The 23,238-nt window shown below is 41.0% G+C and overlaps 1 protein-coding gene across 1 annotated transcript in view; it reads left to right on the top strand.

Annotated features, from left to right (window-relative positions):
* The first annotated feature begins 1,347 nt into the window (after positions 1-1,347).
* Positions 1,348-23,238, top strand: part of bach2b (BTB and CNC homology 1, basic leucine zipper transcription factor 2b) — a 90,028-nt gene continuing 68,137 nt past the window's right edge. The window contains exon 1 of the mRNA XM_062411151.1: positions 1,348-1,682. The gene's annotated coding sequence lies outside the window, so the exon portion shown is untranslated. The remainder of the gene's footprint in view (positions 1,683-23,238) is intronic.

Genomic DNA, 23,238 nt, shown 5'->3' on the forward strand with positions numbered 1-23,238 from the left:
AATCAAAAATAATGTGTTACAAATTACCAAAGTGGTGTCATTAGAACTGCTACATGAGAGAGACAATAAGTTACTGAGGATACAATAGATATACACAATTATATTGAACTCTAAGTAATAGTAAAGATAATTGCTAAATATTTCCATAATAATAATGATGATAACTTAATTTATGTAACACCATAGTAAAAACAATTTTGTCCGTATAATAGTAACAGCACAGGTGTAAGTGCCTTGAGGGCTGTGTTCAGTTCCAGTCCCAGGGCGACGTCACAGTGTGACAGTGAGTCAACATCAACAACTAGACCAGGACCTTGAACCTGAAGCAGCTGGATGGAACTCAGCTGCGGCTGTTTGACTGTTTACACCTGCTTTCCTGTGACACATCAAAACGTCTGCCATGAACAACAGGCCCTTATGAAATGCTCTTCAAAGTCAATGTTTGAACACACAAACGTCTCAAACATCAGTAAACTTTTATTCATAAAGGTTACAATTTTCTTTAGAATATTTGATTGAAAAAAACACTACTTCCAAATTGAATTCAAGATGTTTAAAGCCTTTCAGTTTTTTGGGAGATGAACTCACTTTCAGAGTCAGCTTTTTTCTAAACAGTTTCAACATACTTCAAACATGTAGCCTGTCCTGTTTTTGTGTGGAAATGTAGTTTGACTGCCTTATTATGGCATTTTAAATTAGTAAAATAAAGTGTCTACCTTTGGCCACGTTTGGAATAAAGGAACCTAAGTTATATGCATTGGAGTTTTGAATGTAATTTGACTCAATACATATTAGTAAAACAACATGTCTTATATAGAGTTTTAAATGAATAAAATAAAGTGTGTTTTATATTAGAGTTTCAAATGTGGTTTGACTTAATACATATTATCTTAAATTAGAATTTCAGATTTAGATTAACTCGTTAGTAGTATACTAACGTGTTACAAAAGACTTTTAAATTAGTAAACGTGTCTTGCCCTAGATGTGGTTTGACTTAGAGAAAGTGAGTACAACACACAGCCTTACCTGAGTTTCAAATATAGTGTGACTCAGAGTCAGAGACAAAGAGCAGAATAAACCGGGCTCTCCCCTGCACTTAGTGAAAAAACCTCGCGTCATGTTGCTCCATCATGATTATGTGGGGGCCGAAAAGAGCAGGCGCGAGAGGGGCGGGGTTTCAGCCGAGCGGCCCACTAGTGCGATTCACCAAGCTGCGCTGCGCACAATCGAGGGCGTACGCGCGCGCCAACGATGTTGTGAATGAAGGGATGGGAGTGACGTCAGCGGCCGAATGTCAACAATGTAGCGGCGGCGAGGAGGAGGAGGGGGGGTGGTTGTGGAGGGGGAGGAGGCTCCAGTCCAGAGGAACAAACTGCGGAGACTGAGCGCTGCACTAGCACGCGCACACACACACTGACTCGCAGACACGCGCGCACGCACACACGTAACACAACAGACCGGAGAGACGCTCGTGTTTTGTTGTGAAGTGAGTAAAGAGCCGAGGCGCAACGAAGCGTGGCGAAGAAGGAGAAGAAGAAAGAGAAGAAGAAGAAAGAGAAGAAGAAGAAGAAGTGGTCTCAGCGCAGCTCCGATGAAACGACAAAGAGAGCCATCATGTGAAAGAACTTAACGTGGGAAACGGACGACAGGGGCTGGAATACGAGCGGAAGAGAAAGTCAAAGGTGAGCCGCCGTGCACGTTTCTTTACGTCCCCCTCTCTCGCGCCGACCCGTGTCTGCGTCGCCGTATTTCTGCGAATCCTTCAAATCTGTGCCTCTTGTTGATTTGCGCCCGCGAAGCGAGTTGAAAGTTGGTGTGGAAGCGGCGCTGCAGCCGGGAGACAGCCCGCTGTCAAACACGGGCACGGGAGTCACTTGTAGTAAAAGAAAGAAGGTGATGGATAAGAGAGGACAGGAGGAGAAGCCCCGCGTGCACGGCAGCTGGAAGCAGCGGCGGCGGTGTGGGTACTGAATGGGGTGTAATGCACCGGGGTGTGAACGCGGGTTCAGGAGTGAAACACAACTCTGCACCACATCCTGTTGTGCTTTGAGTCAACGTGCCGTTTGCGCTCCCTGTTTTTCTCTGTTTGTCTCTGTTTGTGCAAAGTCGAGGCGTTGCTGGTCCCAGCGGAGAGTGGGACACGCTGCCGCTGTCAGGGAAAACACTCCAGAACACAAATACGACAACAAAACACAGGAGCTGTCACTCGGAGCGTCATTAAACATCTCCCTGAGTCACCTCATTCCCCACGTTCAAAAAGGAGCATGTTGTTATTATTTCACGCTGCATCTGTATTGCCTTTCACTCTTTGCATTTGTCGTTACACCCCCTCATTAATATACCTTGAGAAAAAACACAATCAAAATATTTGCTGTGTAAGGACGAGCCTTATTTGCCACGACAGCCAATGGAATCCTCTCATCTCCCCACGGTGCCGTTTAACAACCCGTCTTTAGTCTTAAGCCCTTATGTTTAAATAAACCGACCAGAAGCAAGTTCGACTACCTTCGGAAACGAAAGTAGATTGATTAAACACCCACACACATTGGTGGCTCTGTGGTTCACTCACAATGGGGACGGAATAAGGCGCTGCGCCTTTACGCGCGGTCCTGCTTTGTCATGAGAATTGATGCTGCATTCGTGGCTTAGTCAGTCCCAGTCACTCTTATTGTGTAGGAGTCAGTGTTGTACTATTTGATGCAATTCGTACATAAGGGTTTATGTTATATATTTGTATACATTTAAATCACATTAGTTGGGAATCACATTTTTACACATTTATTTTTTCTTGTTAAAAATTCTTTTAAGAGACCAAATGAATAGCACATGATGGTACGCAACTTGCTACAACCTTAGAGAGCAATAGTGTAGTCTACATTTTTTAATTGGCTTATAGTTTTTAAATTGGCTTCCACGTTTGCTTTGCTGACGCTGGAACATGAATAGCACGCGTGCATGTGTCACACACAGGCTGCATTGGTGTTTACTCTCAGTATCACACTGCAGGATAAATGTGTTTGTACAGTTTGGGGATTTTCTGTTGTTCGATTCCCTGAGTGGCCGAAGTCACCGGGGGGACTGGAGCGATGCTGTCATTAATGCGGTGATACAGCAGATTTGGAGGGAGCGGTGTGGCGTGCACGGGCATCGCAGCCTCTTTGTTAGTGCTGATGCAACGCGATGATGCCACCGGTGGAGGGAGGGGGGTCGCGACGCCCCCCCCCCCCCATCCTCAGGCATCCCTGTCATCATCACCGCCGCTGCCTTCGTTCCCGCACAGAGTGATGACATTGGGGATGAGTGGGGGAGTCACGCAGCAGCAGCGGGGACAGCGGGATCGGTGCGGTATGAGCTGCGGTGCGTGCGCGAGTCACAGACACGCACAGTGCACAGTAGTAAGTAGTAAACCCCCCCGCTCCGTTGTCACCGGAGGAGCTGATGATATTAAAAACGCACAGTGACGTCGCTCCGCTTTCGCAACACGTGTGCGGCTGCAGCACTCATGCGCAGTGTCGTGCACGGCGCCTTTTGTTCTGTACAGTATCTCCCCCCCCCCCCCCCCCCCCCATGCCCTTATTATTTTTTCATTGGCAATCCTCCGCTTAAATTGTTGGGATGCATGTGTGCGCGTGATCGTGGGTGTTTGTGTGTGCTGGTTGGGGGCGGGGGGGGGGGGGGGGGGGGGGGGTCAGAGGGTGACTCAGTCAGGCTTAAATGCCACTTCATCCAGTCTGCCAGCCAGCTTCTCCTGCTGTTGACACGTTGCCATTGTCTGTGTTATCAGTCACATTTGTTTATCTGCATCATATTTTACACGTTCGTGTCCCCGTACAGGAAATCAATGACATGACTCACAGAGCTTGATGTCTAATTATGAATGGATCCAGAGGCACCAGTCCCGTCTTTACTGGTTCAAAAAGTGATTATTTGCTTTTTGCTCATTGAGGTGATAACAATGATGTAAGACCAGATAGATAGAAAATTGCTACTCAAGAGCTGGATGGTTATGAAATCAATATTATAATAATGATAGATATAATAGATAATTATGGCATTTGTACACAAAAAGACACATTGCACATATCTAATGTTATATTGTACATATATTTCTCTTTTATAACCCACCACAGCCAAGTCCTTGGATGGGAAAACCTACCTGGTGATAAAAACCCGATTCAGATTCTGACATGATAATAATAAATGTTTGGTGCAGAGAACTGTTTTAAATAAAAAATGTATAAAGATTACATTAATCCAAACCTGCAACAATCTGTCTTAATTTTCAAAACATATTTAATTTGGGCAACAATATCACAGTACGACTCCGCCGGATGCCAGTAAACAAGGATTGCCCAGTTATTGCATCACATAGTTCTGAATTGCCTCTCTCATCTTCTGCCCCGTGCATTATTATAAAAGCTGCAGCTTAAAAGTCACATGATGAGTAACACAGACTGAGGTCTGGAATGACCCCCACCCACTTTCATTGTAGATTACTAATTGTACAGTTAACTCCCCCCCAATCTGAGGAAATCCCCACATTGCCAGAGAAAAAACCCACCCATGGCTTGTGACCTTATTGTCCAAAATGTGCGCTACACCCATATTGCGGTGTTAACCTCCCTAAATAAGGAAAAATAAACTTTGTTTAAAGGACCTAGAAACTGTTATAATTATCGAAATTCTTTATTCTTCCTCTATTCTGTGGCACCACAACTGAAAATGCATCAATATGAGCTGAGGAAGAGCCCGCTGAAATCTCACCCAGCAACAGGAACCCTCATGTTATTTCCAATCGGACCTGTAGGGTTCAGGTCCTCCATCGCCACAGAGCTCATAGTAATCATATTTTATAGCACTGCAGTTCCTGTCAAGCGTATTGAAATGCTGATGACAGAAGAGTGTCCAAAAGTAACAAAGCACTTTTGGGTCGAGGATCTATGAATTTGCAGTCGAAGTCTGGGACATGATAAAGTGATCTCCTGCTGCGATCCGAGATGGATTCCCCCTGAAAACAATCCCAGCAGTCGCCTAACTGCATCATATTTTATTTTCATGACGCACAGTAAATAAAAAAGCTGATCCCCCTTACTGAAATTAACAAAAAACTGTACATCCACATTTCTCTCATAGCTACTCCCCCCCCCCCCCTGCATCATTAAAGGATTGTTTGCATCACTGATGATATTTGAGTAACCCCCCCCCCCCCCCCACCCCCTACCCCCACACAAGCTCCGCTCCACATCTCAAGTCGGTGCCTTGGCTTGGAAAAAAGAAAAAAAAAACATGTTCCCGTAGCTCTCCCACGTCAGCACAAAGGCATGTTTGACTGGGCTGCTTCCAGGGTGAGGCGTACATGGAGCAGCACTGCTGGGAGAAATCTAAGATCCTGCACTTTACACCAAGGGCTATTGTTCCCACCCCTCCACCTCACCTCCCTCCTCCTCCATCATGTCATGGCCGTTCATTCTTCCTCTGCTGTCGTTCACGGCAGTGATGTGCACTGGTGTTTTTTTTTGCTCGCCATGTGAAATCAGATTGTATTATCCTGCCAGAGCCACGCAGCTCCCGTCAGTCTGCAGTTCCAAAGTGAGAGTGTTTCTCTCTCTCTCTCTCTGAGAATGAGGTGTTTGTGAAGTGGCACTTGGTGAACAAAGAGAAAACATTTAGCAAAGCACAATGTCCTGTTTGTGCTGATTACTACCACTACTACAACGAGTGGAAAGAGAAGAAACCTACTGCCGAGGTCTGTTTGAATGTGCACGCTCTGAACTGGGGTGGGTTCAGTGCAGAGGTGCTGCTGCTTCCTTTGGTCTCCTTATAGTGAGCAGGAGGTTGTACTGCTGCTGAGCCTGGCACCACTGCTGGTTGGACTTAGACCTCAGCTCCTCACTCAGAACAAACTCGTCTCCAGCTAGAGCTTTTAAGACACTCAGCAATTTATTCATAATAAAGTGTAAAAGTTCTGCCATTTGGGACGAAATTTAGTAATGAGTTTAATATTACAACTTTAACTTGACGGAGTAGGTGATCGAGTGATACATTTTTCATTATTTCGACTTTGTAGGGTTGTTTAAACCCATTGTTTGATTTCAGCTTGGATTCCTTCAGATTTCTGTTCACAGTTCTAGGAATTCTGACAATTCTTACAAAATATCCAGTTAAGCCTTCGCTTCACTGACATTTTCACACACATGTATTTCACAGAAACCAAATGTTGATCCTTGTGAGCCACATTGATTAGGAATGTTTTTTTAGAAATTATTTCAATGGTCTGTTTGGGGTCTTCATCCTCCACTGAAATCAGATTGTAAATTTAGCATTAGAAAAAAGTGTCAGTGTCAAAATGATCAGACTTGTGAATCGTCTTTGCCTAATTTAATTTAGAATTTACATAAATGTATCCCTCTAACATAATTATGTGGATTCTTTAATAAATCAGAATTATGAAAAGTCTTACAATAAATCCTTAAGTTGAAAAGTATTTGTAGTAATATTTGGAACTTGGTTTTATTAAAATATTTCTAAACTTCTTCCATATATTTGAAATCTAATTTGAAAATCTGACAAAAAGAAAAATGTCAAAATTGTAAGGTTTTTCATATCTGCTTTAATTTTGACCTTATTAGCCAAAATTTGGCAGAATTTTGACTTTCGCAATTCTCAGAAACAATCTGTGTGTCATTGTCTGACTTAAAATATAAAGGCTCATTCTTAGGAATCTGAAAAAGGACTTCCTCACATTTCTGCTTTTGACATTGCTTCCTGATAAATGGTTTGCTTTTAATTTCAGTTCTCCCTTCAGGAATCAAATTCTTCGGTACGCGTCAGTTTGTCTGTTGTCAGTTGGACAGTACAGATAGATAATTGCCTCTGAGCCTGACACTGATCATAAAAAAAGCTAAGAGACTTTTGCATGTGTTAAACTTGTTTCTGAGAAGCATTCCTCTATACTTTTTTCGAATTCCTTTGTTGTGGCTTTTGAATGTTGTTTCTTCGAAGTTCCACTGACTTTGGCGCAAGTGATATGTGAGCCACAGTTTCCAATGGGAACAAGAGTGGCCATAGAGCCACATGAAGTGCCTTTACTGTGTTAGATATTCACCTTGGTAACTGTAATGGCACCATTATTACAGCACATAAAAATGGCCTCCTCCATGTGTTCAATTGCATTTTCTTAGGGTTGCAGCGCTTATTCATAGTAAACACTGTTGTCTGTGTACTCCCCAGAGCCCACCCCCTGCTGCCACTGTAGAAACAATATGCAAAACATATCAAATTATAGCAGAAAGCCAGAGTAAATAGTGTGTCTCTTGGTTTAGGCCTCCTTTGGTGTTCGCAACTCTATGTCCTCTCAGGGAACACTGAAGCACGGTTGTAGTGGCAGTTAAAATTTAAAGTCCCGCACTTGTCTCGGCAGCTGCTGAGTTACATAATGTTGATGCTCATGCCGAAAAGATAAAGAGCCACTCCTGCACTGCGACCTCACACAGTCTCTGTCTTTACTGTCAGTCCTTTATTAATTTCTATGGTTTTGGTGATTAACTAAGAAAAGTAGCTACCAATCAATCAATTGCATTTCTACAAAATAATTTATGTTTAGTTGTTTACAGCTGATAGTTTCCAAGGTCAAGATTGAGCATTAAAGCTCAACATGTAAGTCTTTGTGGATTAAAAGTCCTGGTAGCAACTTTTGTCAATGTGTTTTGTGCCTTTTATTCATATTCAAACTTAAAGTTAAAAATAAGGGTTAACAGAAAATTTTGCAGCCCTACTTCTGCCTTTGTGTGTAGCTTGTAAATGTATAGTGAAGTTATGATGTCCTGAGCAGAGAATGAAGGCCCACTCCCTGTGTACTCTTTGATCCGAGTTTCTGTGTACTTTTGTCTTGGGAAGTGGTTGGGGTGCATGTGCATGTGCACAGTGTAACGTCTTTCAGAGCACGGGAAAGGTGCAACCACACTCTTAACCTGCCAACCTCAGCGCTCTTATAACAGATACCAATTTCTACACCTTATCTCATTCTTTTATTTATACTGACTATCGGCTACACACATCATTTTATGGCTATGCTAATAATGTTAGCTATGCTAAGCACAGCTTCAAGTTAAGTTTTAAATACATGCTCAGACACCAACAGGAGTACAAACCAACAGATGAGAAGCCACACATCTATTTTAAAAGTCTGATCATAGACTCTATATAGAGATGGACGACATGTCAGCTCCCAAAATTGAAGCTAAAATCACATTTATCGCCCCCTGGTGGCTAGCTGTCATAAACCCTGCCTCCTTCATGTTAGCAGCATGGAACGTGGACCAAACTGAAGTAAAAATCAAAGTACACATTCACTTTAAAAGCAATGCTTTTGAAATGACTTGAAATCTGCAGAAAGAGGGAAGTAGCCTAAGTCAAATTAAACAGTCTAGAAGGATTGTATCTATTTACCCAATACTTTTTGAAGTAGCACAAATCAGACATCTTTGTAAATGATGAAAGAATAAACAGTGTTCATTTTGAACCACCCCCCGCCCTGCACAGGCAGAAGAATGCTGTTCTGTGCGCCTTCGTCTGAAATCTGAGGTCATATCCTCATATGTGACACCCTTTTGTTCTGTTCACTGACATCGCAGTACCCACAGAAACAGTGGAAGGTTACCAGTTGTCACTGTTTTTTCCCTCGTACTGAGTTGGTAGAGTTAAACTCATCACACTGAAATGCATATAAAAAATATGATACTAACCTTTTGCACACGTTGCTATCTACATTGTGTTTATACTCATAACCCAGACAGACACAGCAGAGAGGATTGGGTGTCCCCAGGTGATGAATATGATATCAAAGAACATTTAAGGACATTTGTGAGCTGAGCCGGAAGTTTATCATCTGATTACATGCTGCAGTGATACACTGATATCACAAGCATCTGTTCACCAATGTTTTCTTCCGATATACAATACCCGATGTATTGGTGATGGTGTGTATGTTGGCAAACAGAACATTTTAAATGACTAAATATACCAAAGATGTTTTATTGGAAGAATTTATTCAAGTTTAGAAAGCTCTAATAACTGTCATATTCTAAAACCATTCCTTACTAAAAGTCTGACTGTGGTTTACTATATAATCCTTTTTCAACAATGTCACATATGAGAACACAAATAAATTGTTGCTTTAAAAGATGTTTTGGGGCCATTTAGTCTTTAATATATAACAATATAGAAAGAAGGAATATGACATTTGATCCCCAGGCCACTGTGAATATTGCAGTTTTGGGGTCTGCACCTATTTTGCCATCAGACTTCCTAGCTATGGATTTTGGGGATTTTTCTCAGGTTTTATTATTGGCCTGAAAACCACTCTATTGCTCAGGCTCATATTTTTGACTCATCTTTCCTTCAGCATCAATCTCATCTCTACTCAACTTCACTGCCAGTGATCATTCCCTGTGTCTCGCTGAGTTACAGTGGCTTTGTAGTCACTGGCTGTTATTCAAACCGTTAGCTGTAAGGGGCCAAATGAAGCTAGTTCCCATCTCGCTAGAGGGGTTGATGTTTCCTGCCAAGGTCATTATGTGTGTCCCCCCCCCCCCCGCCCCACCTCTCTCTCTCTCTCTCTCTCTCTCTCTCTCTCTCTCTCTCTCTCTCTCTGTCCTTTGGGTCGATGGGAAAAAGAAGTGGCGCTCAGTCAAGCATAGTGGAAGGTATTTCAGACAATCAGCGGATTGCTGGTACGGGGAATGAGATCATTGTTTTAGCGAAGGAGGGGGAGTGAGGGAGGGAACTGGAATGACCCCTGGCAGGACGTTAGCCAGAACGAACGCGACACCGGCTCTGGCAGACGTCAGAATTCCTCTCCAGATGGATTTATTTGTACTGCTTTGCACATTAGGAGACACCTTGCAAAAACAAAACACTGCCATTGTGAACCTCCGACATCTGCGAAAGATGAATACGGTATAAATAGAAAGTAATAAGCGTGCTGCTCTGAGGCTGGGGTAAACAAAGTGTCAGGCAACAACAACCTCTGATCATTAAGTACACACGCCCAAGTTTGATCTCTTGTTTGTTTCGTGAGCGCACACTTTAAAGAAGGCAGAGAAATACTCCACGTTCATGCACTGTATATCATTACAGCTCAGCTTTAACTTCAACAATCCTATGAGAGCATGAACTCAGCTGTGGGGCATAACTCTGTAAAGGGACAGTTCATTCCAAGCACAACAAAACATATAGAGATAACAGTGAAGAGTGGTTGACACTTCCCAGATCAAATCACAGTTTTAATCATCTTAATAGCTTTTAATTAAGACCTCCAGATTAAAGGCTTTGACACATTTCAGTCTGAGGAGCTCATGTTGTCTCATGCAGATTAAGTGCAGAGGTGTAGAGGCTGTTGTTTGGATATTGAACCTATCACCCCGAGACGTTACCTAACTGTAGTTTGTCATTGTTACCATAATTGGACAGTGTAGCTGAAGAAATGATATCCCTCTGAACCCCAAGCAGTTTATGGGCATTTTATGTTTTTAACTCACAATGAGCTCATTTTCCTTTGCAACACAAAGCGCTATTAGTCTGTGGAAACAGCACAATCATGATTGGATGAAAAGAGAAGTGTAAAACATATTCTGTGCACTATAACACGGTTATAATGGATAAAATATCATGAAGAAAAAGCTTAACTCTTCATGCCGTGTATGTGTAATCTTGTGCTGAGGAGCAGAATATTAAATAATCTTGTTTGTGCGCAAATGGTTTATTTTGGGTAAATATTTTTTAAATAGGACGTGAAAGAAATGGATTTTGAAGAAATATCACAATTTTAAGCTCAGAATTAGCTTTTCCTGACAGGAGCTTTTTGAAAATAAAAACCTGGAGATAGTTTATGTTGTTAAAGATCCTGGATGTGCCCTTCGAACCAGCCAGCCAGTGTTTTGGGATCAGAGGGATACACCATTAATGTGAAAGCTTGGGAAATGAAGTTCTGTTTTGCAATGTAGCAACTACATCATTTCAATATTTTATTTAAAATATTTTTTACAATAACATTTTTTTTCTTTTTTTTCTGCAAAGACATTGAAAATGACTTTAAAAGAAACTCAACAGCAGCAACAACAGTTTTCCCTGAAACAGTACAAATAACCAACGGGCAAACAACCTCTGTAGAAAATCATTCCAGTGTATACTTCCAAATGTGCGTATGAAGAAGATTATCTACAAACCACGTATCTTTTAAAAAAAACAGTGTGGTGAGACACCACTTGAGTTAAATATGAAGATATAACTATTAGTTTCCTAATGTGGGCGCGCTGACCCTGCATAAACTGTGAGGCAGTTTGCAGCAAACCATTTCATATCTTCGCTGACATCGAAGCAGCGGAGTGTAAAATAACAGAGTGTGTTGGGTCGTGTGGTTTGGTGAAGAAGTGCAGCTGTAAAGGAGTTTGTGTCGCGAGCTGGTGAGGGTTGGAGGGTGGGCGGGCGGTTGGGGGGCTCGCATGAGACCACAGCACAGGTGGTTGGGAGGGGGTTTGGGGTAGTGGTGCGAGGGGAGGTGGGCGGGCGTGGACATGCAGTAATGTGCCCATTTCCTGCACAGAGCCCTTGTGCCGCACTGTAAACCAGAAAGCTTACAACCAGATCAGCAGGATTTGCAGTTGGTGGCTTCTCGCCATTTCACAGCAGGCAGCCATAGGTGCAGATCCTGTCTGTGCTCTCGAGTGGCCCACTGTGCCATAACCATTGGCTATAACATGGAGCAGGAGCAGTCAAATAAATTCTACAGACGAAGGAAAAGGAAGAATTATCTTAAAATAACACTTCTATTTAACTGCACTTTGAGTCAATAGGTAAAACTGTAGACTATGTATTGGTTTATACACATTTAAATTAATTGCAAGAAACGCATATTAATATTGAATAACTCTGCAAAACCACAGATTCTGTTCAGTGGTGTTTTCCACCAATCAAAGAAGACAGGGTATCAACCCAGACCGGCAGTGTTAAAAACAGCTTTCACACCCCTGCATCACAGCAAAGAATACATCCTCACTTCTCTGTGTAAATGCATCATCTTCAATAATGTATTAAATATACTGTTTGTTTTGCATAGGATGTTTGCAGAAAATGGAACCACACTTAAATTCAATATATCAGATTTCTATTTGGATCTACACAACACACACTCGTAAATATCAGTCCCCTAAACAAGTTGTTTTTTTCATCAAGATAAATGATTTACTATCTGAGAAATCAATCAGAATGTTGATAAACGCCCCATCTCACAATGTCAAATAAAGAGAAAATAAAAAGTCCTGGGTTCGCCCCCTGGTCCAGAATTTAACAGGTTCCTCCTTAGGTCATTCCCCGAACCTTCCACAAACCTTCAAGGAAGTCGGTCATGTAGTTTTTGCCTAATCCAGCTAACAAACAAAAACAAAAACATTCCCCCCCTTGGGGAGGAAATGAAGATAGGATAATAACACCAATCAGAAAGCAAACTCACCTAACATCTTTTTGGCTTTATGATACTGATAATTTATTAATTTATCCTAAAGTATTAATGTAGTAGAAATGTAGCTGCAGGTGAATCTCTAAATGTATATGATTAAGGGAGAGAACAGTCAACATGACTGATAATAATTTGTATAATAGTGTAGGTAATTTTTTATTTATAATCTTCTGACATTGTACTGAATAAATAGTAACAAAAATAAACAAAAGTTTGAGAACTAAATAACTTCTGTTTTACCACATTTCCATCTCTGACATTGTAAGTGGACTTTAAATTAAAATTATTTGGTCAAACTACAATTTCCAAGGGTTTTGATTTTGTTAACATCTTATTTTTGTGTCATTAAATAAGGAAATGTTAAATATTTTCTAATCACAAGCAGTCATCGATGGGTGATGACAAAATACAAGTCTAAAATGTTTTTTTTAAAGCGTTGAATCTGGTTAAAATCAATAAGACGTTTCTGAAAAGACGTGAGCCTTCAGCGCCTGCCTGATTTTGATGCTTGGTATTTTTGCTGTAGCTCTCTGACCCGTACAATTCTTGATGAACGTCCAGTAGCTGCGGCTTTCATATCAAAGACGGAGAAGAAAGATCAGGAAACAAAGGCAGACAGAGCAGAGAGAGTTAGCGCGAGCAGAGATCAATAGTCCTGGCTGCATGAAAGGCTGTAGGAGGCAGCCATTTAGATGGATTACAGTAGCACTGCTCCCCTTTCATCTCACTCAGGGATTGTGTCTTGAGGGAAGGAAGCAAATTGGTTCTCATCATGCTTAGCAACTGCTCAGTCTGATAGCTGAGTCTGTTTGAACACCGTGATGTATATTCCTACAGCGTTATATACATGAGGAACATTTATGCTGCGCCCTAAGCCAACTATCGCAGTCATCTTCCCCTCCATGCGCCCAGTGACAGACCAGAAGCGGTCTAATCTATCACTCTGCGCTCTGCAGCTTTTCGGAAAATGTGATTCTTCAGGGCGCCGCTGTAACCATCATCGTGTCTGACACAAATGTGCAGCTTTAAGCACCCGCTCAGGTCGAGCTGTTGGATCAGTCGACACAAGTCGCAGAGTTATAACAGATTTCACTGCTGATTTGAATCTGAAAGTGAAAGACTTGTTCAACCACCAGCACAGACAGACACACACGGCTGTCATCTCTCACTGAGTTACAGTCAGGATGAGATTTACTGTAAAGTGCTCTGTGATCAACACGTCCTCTCGCCCAACTCACCATATACTGTAGTTAACGCAGCCTATATAAAGCAAGGATATTTGTTGTCATGGTAACAATGGTACGACCTGCAAGAGTGTTCCGATGGCAGAAGTACCAGACTTTTGTTGTCATGGGAACAATAATGAACATGCACTAAAGGTCGGGAAACGGTCATGGTTAAGTTAAGTTTGGGCACAAAAGAAAACTTGATTAGCTTTGGGAAAACATATTTAGTTTGTGCTAAAGTAAGTTCTTGTTGAGGTTAGAGAACCTTTGTTGTCATGGTTACAATAAAAGTGGTTTTGGCTGGGGATAAAAGAAACAACATAGATTCCAGCCTACTTGCACCTCACAGCCGCCATGTTAACTCCACTATAGGTCGCCAGAGAATAAACGTAACAATGGGTCAGAATAAGGTGCTTGCACTGACGACCTATGGGAATTGTGTTTTATAGGAGGAGAATTTCAGTCTTTACTTCTACTTGCTTATGTGGTTTCTCTGTTGAAATAAGGCTAGATAAATACAGGAAATAAATAAGCTGATTTATAGTTACTATTAAATTGTAATATATATTGTTAAATAATATAATCTATAATTGTTATTAAAAAAAGATTGTTGGAGTAATCCCTGTCAATTCATCATTTTTTTCATAATTGTTCATTCTTGACCTTGATGTTGGTAGTTTGAAAAACAATGGTGCAGCAGTGCTTTCAAGGACATCCCTGGATGGAATTATCATCACAACAAGGGAAACCCTCTCCATTGATTAAGACTGAAAATTAAACATTTTTCTTCTAGAAATATAATAATAATCTTGTAATTTCTTAGAATCTTAACCTCTGTTTTCTCCAGCCAACGATACAAAACATGCAGTGGTCTTAAGACACATTTGAATGAATCAAAAAAATTGTCATTTAACTCTTTTCATGGTTTCCTCTTCCTCCATGAACTTTCTCGCTTAGCATTTCAGTCAACAAGTCTAATTAAAGCTACACATTCCTATATTTAACAAATTAATTTATTTTGTCAGGAGCACAACATACCTGAAGTCAAATTTAATGAAAGTAAATCTTTGTTTATGAGAAAACCACCGAAGTCACTGGAAACAGAGGAATCAGTGTATTCCCACAGTATTTTAAAGGTTTTTATTCAAAGGGACTGAATAACTATTTGAGTTTGTGCTCAAATGTGTTACATTTAATAATATTAATAGTACATTTCTTTATAGTTGACTTTTAATACCAGAAATGTATCTCAAAGTGCAGTAAAACCAAAAAGGAAATTGTACAATAAAAAAAGGATGAATTGAAATATATTGTAATTATATATTAAAAATGCAATAGATAATAAAATATATTCATAAAAATGATTAAGAAGGATATTATTTAAAGGCCAAAATAAGAATGTGAATCTCATTTAGTGCCTTGATAGTATTGAAAAGTTCCTACTTTTCAGCCATTGCTTCTATAAGAAACCTGACAAATAAGCGGTTTTATAACAGATGATCTCCAATAAAACTCTCTGGTTCTATTCTTCATGTTAAAATGTTGTCCACCTCGACTGTTGTGCATGTCTCTGCAGCTGTCCTGTGAGAGTGCATGACAGGACAATCTGTCCTCACGCTGCAGGGACGTCCTCCCCATGCACCAACGACCTGCCAATCATGTATCTGCTCTCACATCTGTCTGGCTGACAGTGACACAGATGTGTCAGTGTGACTGAACGCCGCTCGTGGATAAATGATCACTAATCACTATCGGATGATGAAGGGCAAGTCTGTGAGTAGCGCTGATACAGTAATCTAAGTTTGGTTTCGACATTTCAACACATTATTTTTACTGTTGACAGGAAGGCAGTTTTTTATTTTTTCCTGTTGTGGTTAGTTTGTGCGAAGCCGAGGCAACATTTTACACAGTGATGCACACAAACACAAAAAAAACAGACTGAGCTGCTCTCTGATTCTTTATATTTATATTAACCTAGATTTAACAAAACTTGTTTATTTTTGCATTAAGATAATTCATAGATACATTTCTGCTCCAAACCAAAAAAGTTTAAAAGTGGGTTTTAAAAGTTACAATACCTGATTTCAGCAGATGATTTAAGGCTCTTGAAGACTGATTATATCACTTGTATTTTGTCAAACAACAGGAGAAAACTGCATTCTTTGAAACTAATTAACTCTTGACAAAGTGCATTTTTAACTTTTTAATTTATAACAAACTGTCAAAAGGAAATACAGCTTCCTTCTCTGACTTCCTTTGCAGGTGCAAGAATAACAACTGTTGTGGGCTTTAATATTCGATGTTCATTAATCCAACTCTCTCTCTTATGTCTCTAACAAGCACCATGCTGTGAATTACTCCAGTGATTTACTGACAAAATAAACAAGGGAAACCTACATTTTAAAGCCCTTCCTTCCTATAATGGATCCAGGAAAACTATTTCAAGAAATTATGCCTGTTAAATGGGTGACCACATCTCAAGTGACGTGTCGCTCACAAATGTCTTAATGGCAGCTCTCACATGCATTGGGTATGTATTAAATGGGAGCTCTCCTAGCCCAGCTTTTCCTAAAAAGTCTTCAAGCAAACACAAAGGCGTTCTTTATTCCCTGAACTGTTAGATTCATAGCCAGAGTTTTTGGCTTAGTGTAAGTAGTGGAGTTAGATTGTCAGAGTACTTAGCTCAGACCACGTGGAGTGCCGGCATCTGAGTGTCACGCTCAGCGTGGTGACTTTTACTTTTGACGGGGCCATGGTTGTGGCACGCTGTGCTAGTGTAGTAACACGGCTGCTCCCTCCCCCCACTAAATATATGTAGATCAGAATTATTTAGAATAGCTTTTTCTCCACTTATTTTTCAATTCTTAAAAAAAGAATGGATTTACTAACCAGTTCAAACCTTATTGATGGAGAGCATACTTTGCTTGTTTTTTGTATTAATTGAGGAATTATTGTCCTCTCCTCATTGGTGCACATATGCCTGATGTTTTCACCTGCGGCCATCTTCCTCTCTCCTGTAGCGGTAGCTTGAGTGGCATTTAGGTCATGTCATCGATACACCAATTTTTCCACCTCGAACAAGCGCGGAAACACGATTTTTTTTGGAATGCTAGCTAGCTGTCTTTTTCTCTATAATTATGCTACTGAACAAATGCAAAACTTACCCCAGGAGCTGATAGTGACCCAGAATCAGTGCTAATGTTAGTATGCTACTCTTGCTAGCGCCCCCTACCTGGATGATTTAGAAAAAACACATTGGATCTTCACCAAACTAAACACAATCATTCACACAGCCCAACTATAACTTTCTCCATTTTGCTGGAACTTGACTGAAACTGTTTTCTCGACTATGTCCAATAATGAGGAATGGGACAACATGCAAAATAGTTTTAGTATCAGTGAACCTAAAATTTCCTTACACAAAGAACAAATAGAATTCAAAGTTCTGTGATACTTACATATTCCATAAACATCAGTCTAAGTAGTTTTTTTGCTATTCTACCTCTTGGGGTGAGAAATCCAAAATGACTTCCTGCTTCCTGCTCAACTAAATATAATCCTGTGTGGTTAAAACAATTATTCCAACACTATGTGTATTGCTGTTAGTATCCAAAGGGCTTTCTTTGTCTTAAAAGAGCATTCAAAAAACATTTTTAATTTCGTCTATGCATTTTTAGTCAAAAATACACAAGGCTTTAAGAGAATCGAAATCAAGCATATATCCTTATTTATTAATATTTCCGAAGGCCTCCAATTCAATCCTTGCTACTTTTTTTTCTTACTTTTAAAAAACTTTTAAAAAGCTCTAAGCAAACAAACATTTGGAAATACATGAAAATTGCAATTGTGTTATCTCCACTGGAAGAAGTTATGCATCTCTGATCAATGCATAAAATGTAGAAATATGGAGTGCAGACAGCAGCCTATCCTTAAAAGAAGTGCTTGTAGTTCTGACTTGTAGGAGGTTTGTGAACTGCTTGCCCTCTAATACCGACTGAGTGTGTGTTTTACAAAGCAAGAGTAATCCAAGCACATAATTCACACATGGTGCATGTCTGGAAGTTTAAGTGCTATTGCTTGTTGCCTGGGTTCGTCCGTGGCCCCTCTGAAGTATCCCAGCTCAACTGAACGACTCTGTCTGCCTGTCTGCTTCCCATCATGCACCTCCCCAGCCCCAGCCTGGGGAAAGGCAGTGAAGGAAGCCATTGTTCCTGTCACTGCGAGGCATGTTGCATGCACTTATGACACCGAGTGGGAGAAATTATTCCCATTATATCCCTGGAATGTCTTTGAATCAATCAATTCTGTGTGAATATGCGCAGCTCTTTGGCCGACAAAATCTTTCAGTTACGAATGTGCATGTTTACATATTTGAAATGAAGAGAAATAAATGATAGTATTGTTTAAAAACAAATTCAAAGGAGCTGAGATACGTTTTTTAATCAAAAATCAACACCTTGCTTTATGCTAATATCCTCCTTCATTGAAGCGTTTCTCGTTTTTTTGAAAAGACCACCTCCAGGGTCTGATTCAGAAGTCTGATCGTCTCAATCTGTTTGTTAACAAATGGCGTTCAGAGCTTCTCTCCACTAATTCCTTTCTTTTCCTGCTGAGCTTTGATCGATGTGCAGCAAACCATAGGTGGAAAACCTTGCAGCTTCTCTCGTGGATTTACCCGGCATGATCTAATGTTTTGATGATTCTCAATGTAGTGTGCTGTGTGCAGTGACATCAAAACAAAATAAATATCCTCCCCCTGAAAAGTTGGACTCCTCCGTCTTGGCGGGCAGATCATTTATGCTTCACATACCACAAAACCCTTTGAATCCCCAAAGCTGGACGCTCTTTGCTTTTGACATGCGTGAGAACGTCAGATTGTCTCTGTTCTCAAGTTCCAGGAGATTTAAGGCTTCCTGATCCTTTTTCAGGATCTATAACTGTTTCAAAAAAGTGCCTGTTCTTTTCTGTTTTTCAATCCTGAGCTGAGTCGTATGACTCTTTGCCACAGACACTCTAAACCGAGAGCGCCATGCAGAGGTCATGAAACACTGCCCTGTCCACCAGCGGTGAGTCTATTTTTAACTCTGCTGTATCACCTATCACGTCTTGCCAATCAATCTGCCACTGACTGGTTGTAAGGATTGAGAATGTGCTGTTCTTGGTTGGCCCACACGGCCGCCAGGAGCTTTAACGTCATTTGTAATGTGGTCTCTGATAATTGGCAGTCTTGAGAAATGTGCAGACCTTGCACATATGGAAAACCACAAAGGAGTCTTGCACCATCATTCAAGCAAATGATGATTCTTGCATTTCTAGTTTGAGCAGTTTATAAAAAATCTATAGTGTCTCAATAAGATTTAAAAGCAGGAATATTAGTCTCTCCTGGATGATATTCATGAGGTTGTACTTAGGTTTTGACTCATGAAGCTGATGGAAATAATTGAGTGAACAAAGAAAGTAAAGGGAGCCTGAGCGAGAACTTCAGATCCATGCACAATGTATGAAGCAGGAAGGACTGCTGGATCCTTGGTTCTCAGAGAGAGAATCTGTTAGAGGCAGTACAGATTCAGATGTATCAGGATTGGGTTGTTGACGCTATGTGAGGACCCAACGAGCCTCGTTTGAGCCTGATAAACATAACTTGCATTCAAAATCACAGAAATCCTCATAGTTTTCAACTTTTTTCTGTTCATAGCCAACACATATATTGGGAAATCAGTGTAATGCTCTTTCCATTAAAAACAGAACCCCTGCTGACCCCTACCTTAGACATTTCTAATTTGGATATAAATGTATGCTCCTTGCTTCCTTTAATTTAGACTCTCCCCGTTTTTCTATTGGGTAATTCTATTATTTAGTAAGATCTCGACTTCACTGTTTTCCTTGAGTTAATTTTGGGATTTGTCTCTATACAAATAAGAAAAAAACATTAGCTAAATAAGTACCATTAAATGAATGTAGAAACCCCCCACAGTGTGTGTAGAGTACATGTGTGGTAACCCACTCTGACGGTGACCTGACACGTGGAAGGTACCAACCTGTAAGACATATTGGTCTGCTATTTTCTTTTCATTTATATTTGATCATGAAAAAAAAACAATGGTTGTTATGAGTTTTTTTTTGTATATATTTCTGAGTTGCTATTTATGAATTGTCAGGGGCTGGAGATTCCACACACAACCTAGAGGGCTGAAAGGCCAAATACAAATGTTGCAGAGTAAAACGGATTCAGACAGTGATCTGGAAGGTTCCAGTTGATGGGTTCAGAGGTCTAGTGAGTGAACAGGGCGATCAGGACAACAGTGAACGTCTGGCCAAGGCTTAAGCTCCTCTAGTGTAAAGCTCAGAGGCCCGTCTGCTGCTCTATTTGTTTGGGTTGGTTATGATCCTCAATCTAGTCTGCTGCTGCTGCTCTGTTTTGCTCAGAGTTGTTTTCTACGAATACGACAGGGGAATGTGTGTGGGGTGGGGTCACAGACAGGGGTGGAGTGCAGGAATTCCCGCTCACTTGGCTCATCTTGCATTTTGCTCCACTGCTCCGCCGAGTCATTCCCGTCACACACGGAAAAGGGGATGTTTTGTTTGTGGAAAAGCTGCACTCCCAGCGCCGCGCACACCGTCCTTGTTCTTCAAACTCCTGGGACCTGGAGAGGCTGCACAATGTGGTGGGATGAAAGCCGCTGAGTTCATTCATCCGCCTGTCAAGGGCCACTTTTTGCTTTTATTTTCAGCCAGAATTCATCAGGCTTGAAAGGCAGGCCAATTTGAGCCAAGCAGAGGGCGGCACTCCAGGTCCACAGAGTCTACCTTCTCCTCCCCATTTGGGAAAAAGCTTTAGACAGCGCTGCTCCAGGCCCAGGGTTTTGTTGAGTCATGTGAGATCATGTCCACAGAAACTCAGTAGAGGTGGGGGTTGAAGGTGGAGGGGGCTGCAGGGTGAAAGAGGAAGGTGGGGTTAAGGCCAGGGGCAGTTGGGGAGCTCAAATTTGCTCACAGGCCAGCAGACAGCAGAACGTGCTGGTCTTGTATAAGGTAATGTCTAGCGGGCATGTTGGGGTGGGTTGTGTACACGTGAGTTTTTTTAATGTACTGTTGGTGTTGCCATTGAGGGGTGGGATGTCGAGCCGGTCAGCTCGTCCCAGCAGCACTGTCACACTTCAGACGAGCCAGGACTATTTGGACAAACCTGCTACAGACGGGTAAATAAACTGTGAAAAGAGGCAAGTTTGAGGCCGAGCCTGACCTGTTAATCTGCATGGTTAAATTGGATTTCATTTCCATTCCCTCAAGGCTGTTTGCACTCATTTTCCTCATGCTGTCTACATGTGTCTGGACAAGCTCCTCTTACACATGCAGGTTTTGAGCTCATCCCACTACCGGGAGGTCTGAATTTGGCATGTCATTCTGGTATTTAGCATTGCACTGATAGAGTATGAGTTGTTGCCTCAAGGTAGGCATCTGCTGCAGCTTCATGCCCGAATGGATTTGTTTCTGGTTTAGAGAATGAAAAGTTTCAATGTCTTACCTGAATAATTAGACACTACTGGGACTGCAACTAATTATTTATTTCATAATGAATAAATGTGTAAACATTTCCCTTCACTCAAGTGGTTTGTTTTATTTATAAAATGTACCCAAAACAGTGGAAATTTTACAATGTATAATCATGTAAAACATAAAAACAGCAAATGAGAGGTTGTAACTTTAAATGTTTTACAATTGTGTTTAATAAATAATAAAGTATTATCCAAATGGTTACGGAATGTTATAAAACAGTCTTGCAGTTGAAAGCCAAGGAAATAAATATGGACCTCGTGTTCAGTGCTTTTTCTAAAACCAAATAGTTTTTTTCTCTCTGTTGATTGATCAATAAAGTTTCTCGAGCTATAAATACTGTTGGGGCATAATTATGCTATCAATTACGAAAGGCTGAAAGGCTATAGAGTAGAAAATGCTTCCTTTTAATGAATGAAAATGAGTTCCACTGTCCTTGAAATAGAACCTATAATGCTTTTAAAAAAATTCTTTCACACATATTGTTATAATGTAGTTATAAAGCACCTACAATGAATCACTGTGTGAAAATAGCTCAGATATCGGACTGTTCTGAACTCAAGGTTTTTAGTACTTCAGCTCAAGTCACTCTCTCAAAACAGTCAGTAGTTGTGTGGCCACATTGTTACACATAGAATATGATTGAAATACGTTAGGTGTTATGTCACACTATGAGCAGGTTATGGGAGTTTAAAACCTTGCTGCGGTGTTGACATATTTTTTGCTACGTATTTTGATGCACACTGAAATGCTCGCTCAGCCTTTTTCTAGCAACTGGAGCGTCAGCATAGACTAAAGTAGTTTGGTTGGGTTTGTTTGGTCTTAGCCATGTTGGTGGCAAGGATAAATTCTTTGGTTCTGATTGAAATATCTCAAAAACATTTGGATAATAGTAAAGATATTTATGTTCCTGCATTTTTGTGAGTTTAGTCATTTTCATTAACCATTGACATTTTAAGAACCTCAATGTATTGAAATCAGCGTTTATTGTATTTCATAGTGCTGTAAGTGCAGAGGTGTAACACAGGCTGTAGACCTGGTGTGCAACCAAAGCAGAGAGAGAAAGCATGACTATCCAGCATCAATAATTTAATCTGAGCTAATTTTGGACTTGGACTGGAATGGGATGCTACTATCAGGTTCAATGTTGACTTAATGGCTGGTAGCCAGTGGAAGTGATGGCCAATGACTGCAGCTCGGGTGTGAAATCCACTCCAAGGAGGGAAAATGAATGAGTGTTTCTATTTTTTCTTCCTCCTTCAGTGGCAGCTTTAGCTTTTTTTAGGTGGTTGTGGGATTAAATTGTTTAGAGGGCAGTCAGTGTAATGGTAATTTTTATAGCCTATAAAAAACAGCAACACTCTCAAAGGACATAAATCAGACCAGTCTGTCTTCGCGGCATGTTCTTAAGCATGTTGGAAACAAGACGGCTGCAAACCCCTTCCACCCCACCTTGAGCAATGAAGGTGACACAAGAGGAGAGTAAATGACCAGGCACACAGGGCAACTTTAATGAGCCCTGCACAAGTGTTATTTAGATTCCATTATACCGTGTCTTCCCACTCCCACTAAAGCTGTCAGGAAGTTGTATATCCTCTGTTCTCATGTGAGAATTTTGTCTCTTGGAACTGTTCGCGTCTGACCCCGCTGTAATTCTCCCAGCGACTCTGGGATGCTTCATGTCAAAGCAAACTTGGTTCCATTTAAAAAGGCCTAATTGAGGTGTGTCCACTATCTCTAGATAGAGTGGACCTCTTTCAAATGATCACTTGCTAAGGGCCGAGTGTGCAACATTTAATTCAGACATAATCTTGCATAATTCTGCTTTGACAAGCACCTGGAGATCTGGAGCATGTCAGTGAGCAAAGTAGGTCAGTGGATGGGCAGAGACAGAGTGGTGTATGTCTCTCTGCCTGAAGACTGCGGTCATGTGCATGGCCATAG

The sequence above is a fragment of the Platichthys flesus genome, chromosome 18 (assembly GCF_949316205.1).
Source record: "Platichthys flesus chromosome 18, fPlaFle2.1, whole genome shotgun sequence".
Lineage (NCBI taxonomy): Eukaryota > Metazoa > Chordata > Actinopteri > Pleuronectiformes > Pleuronectidae > Platichthys > Platichthys flesus.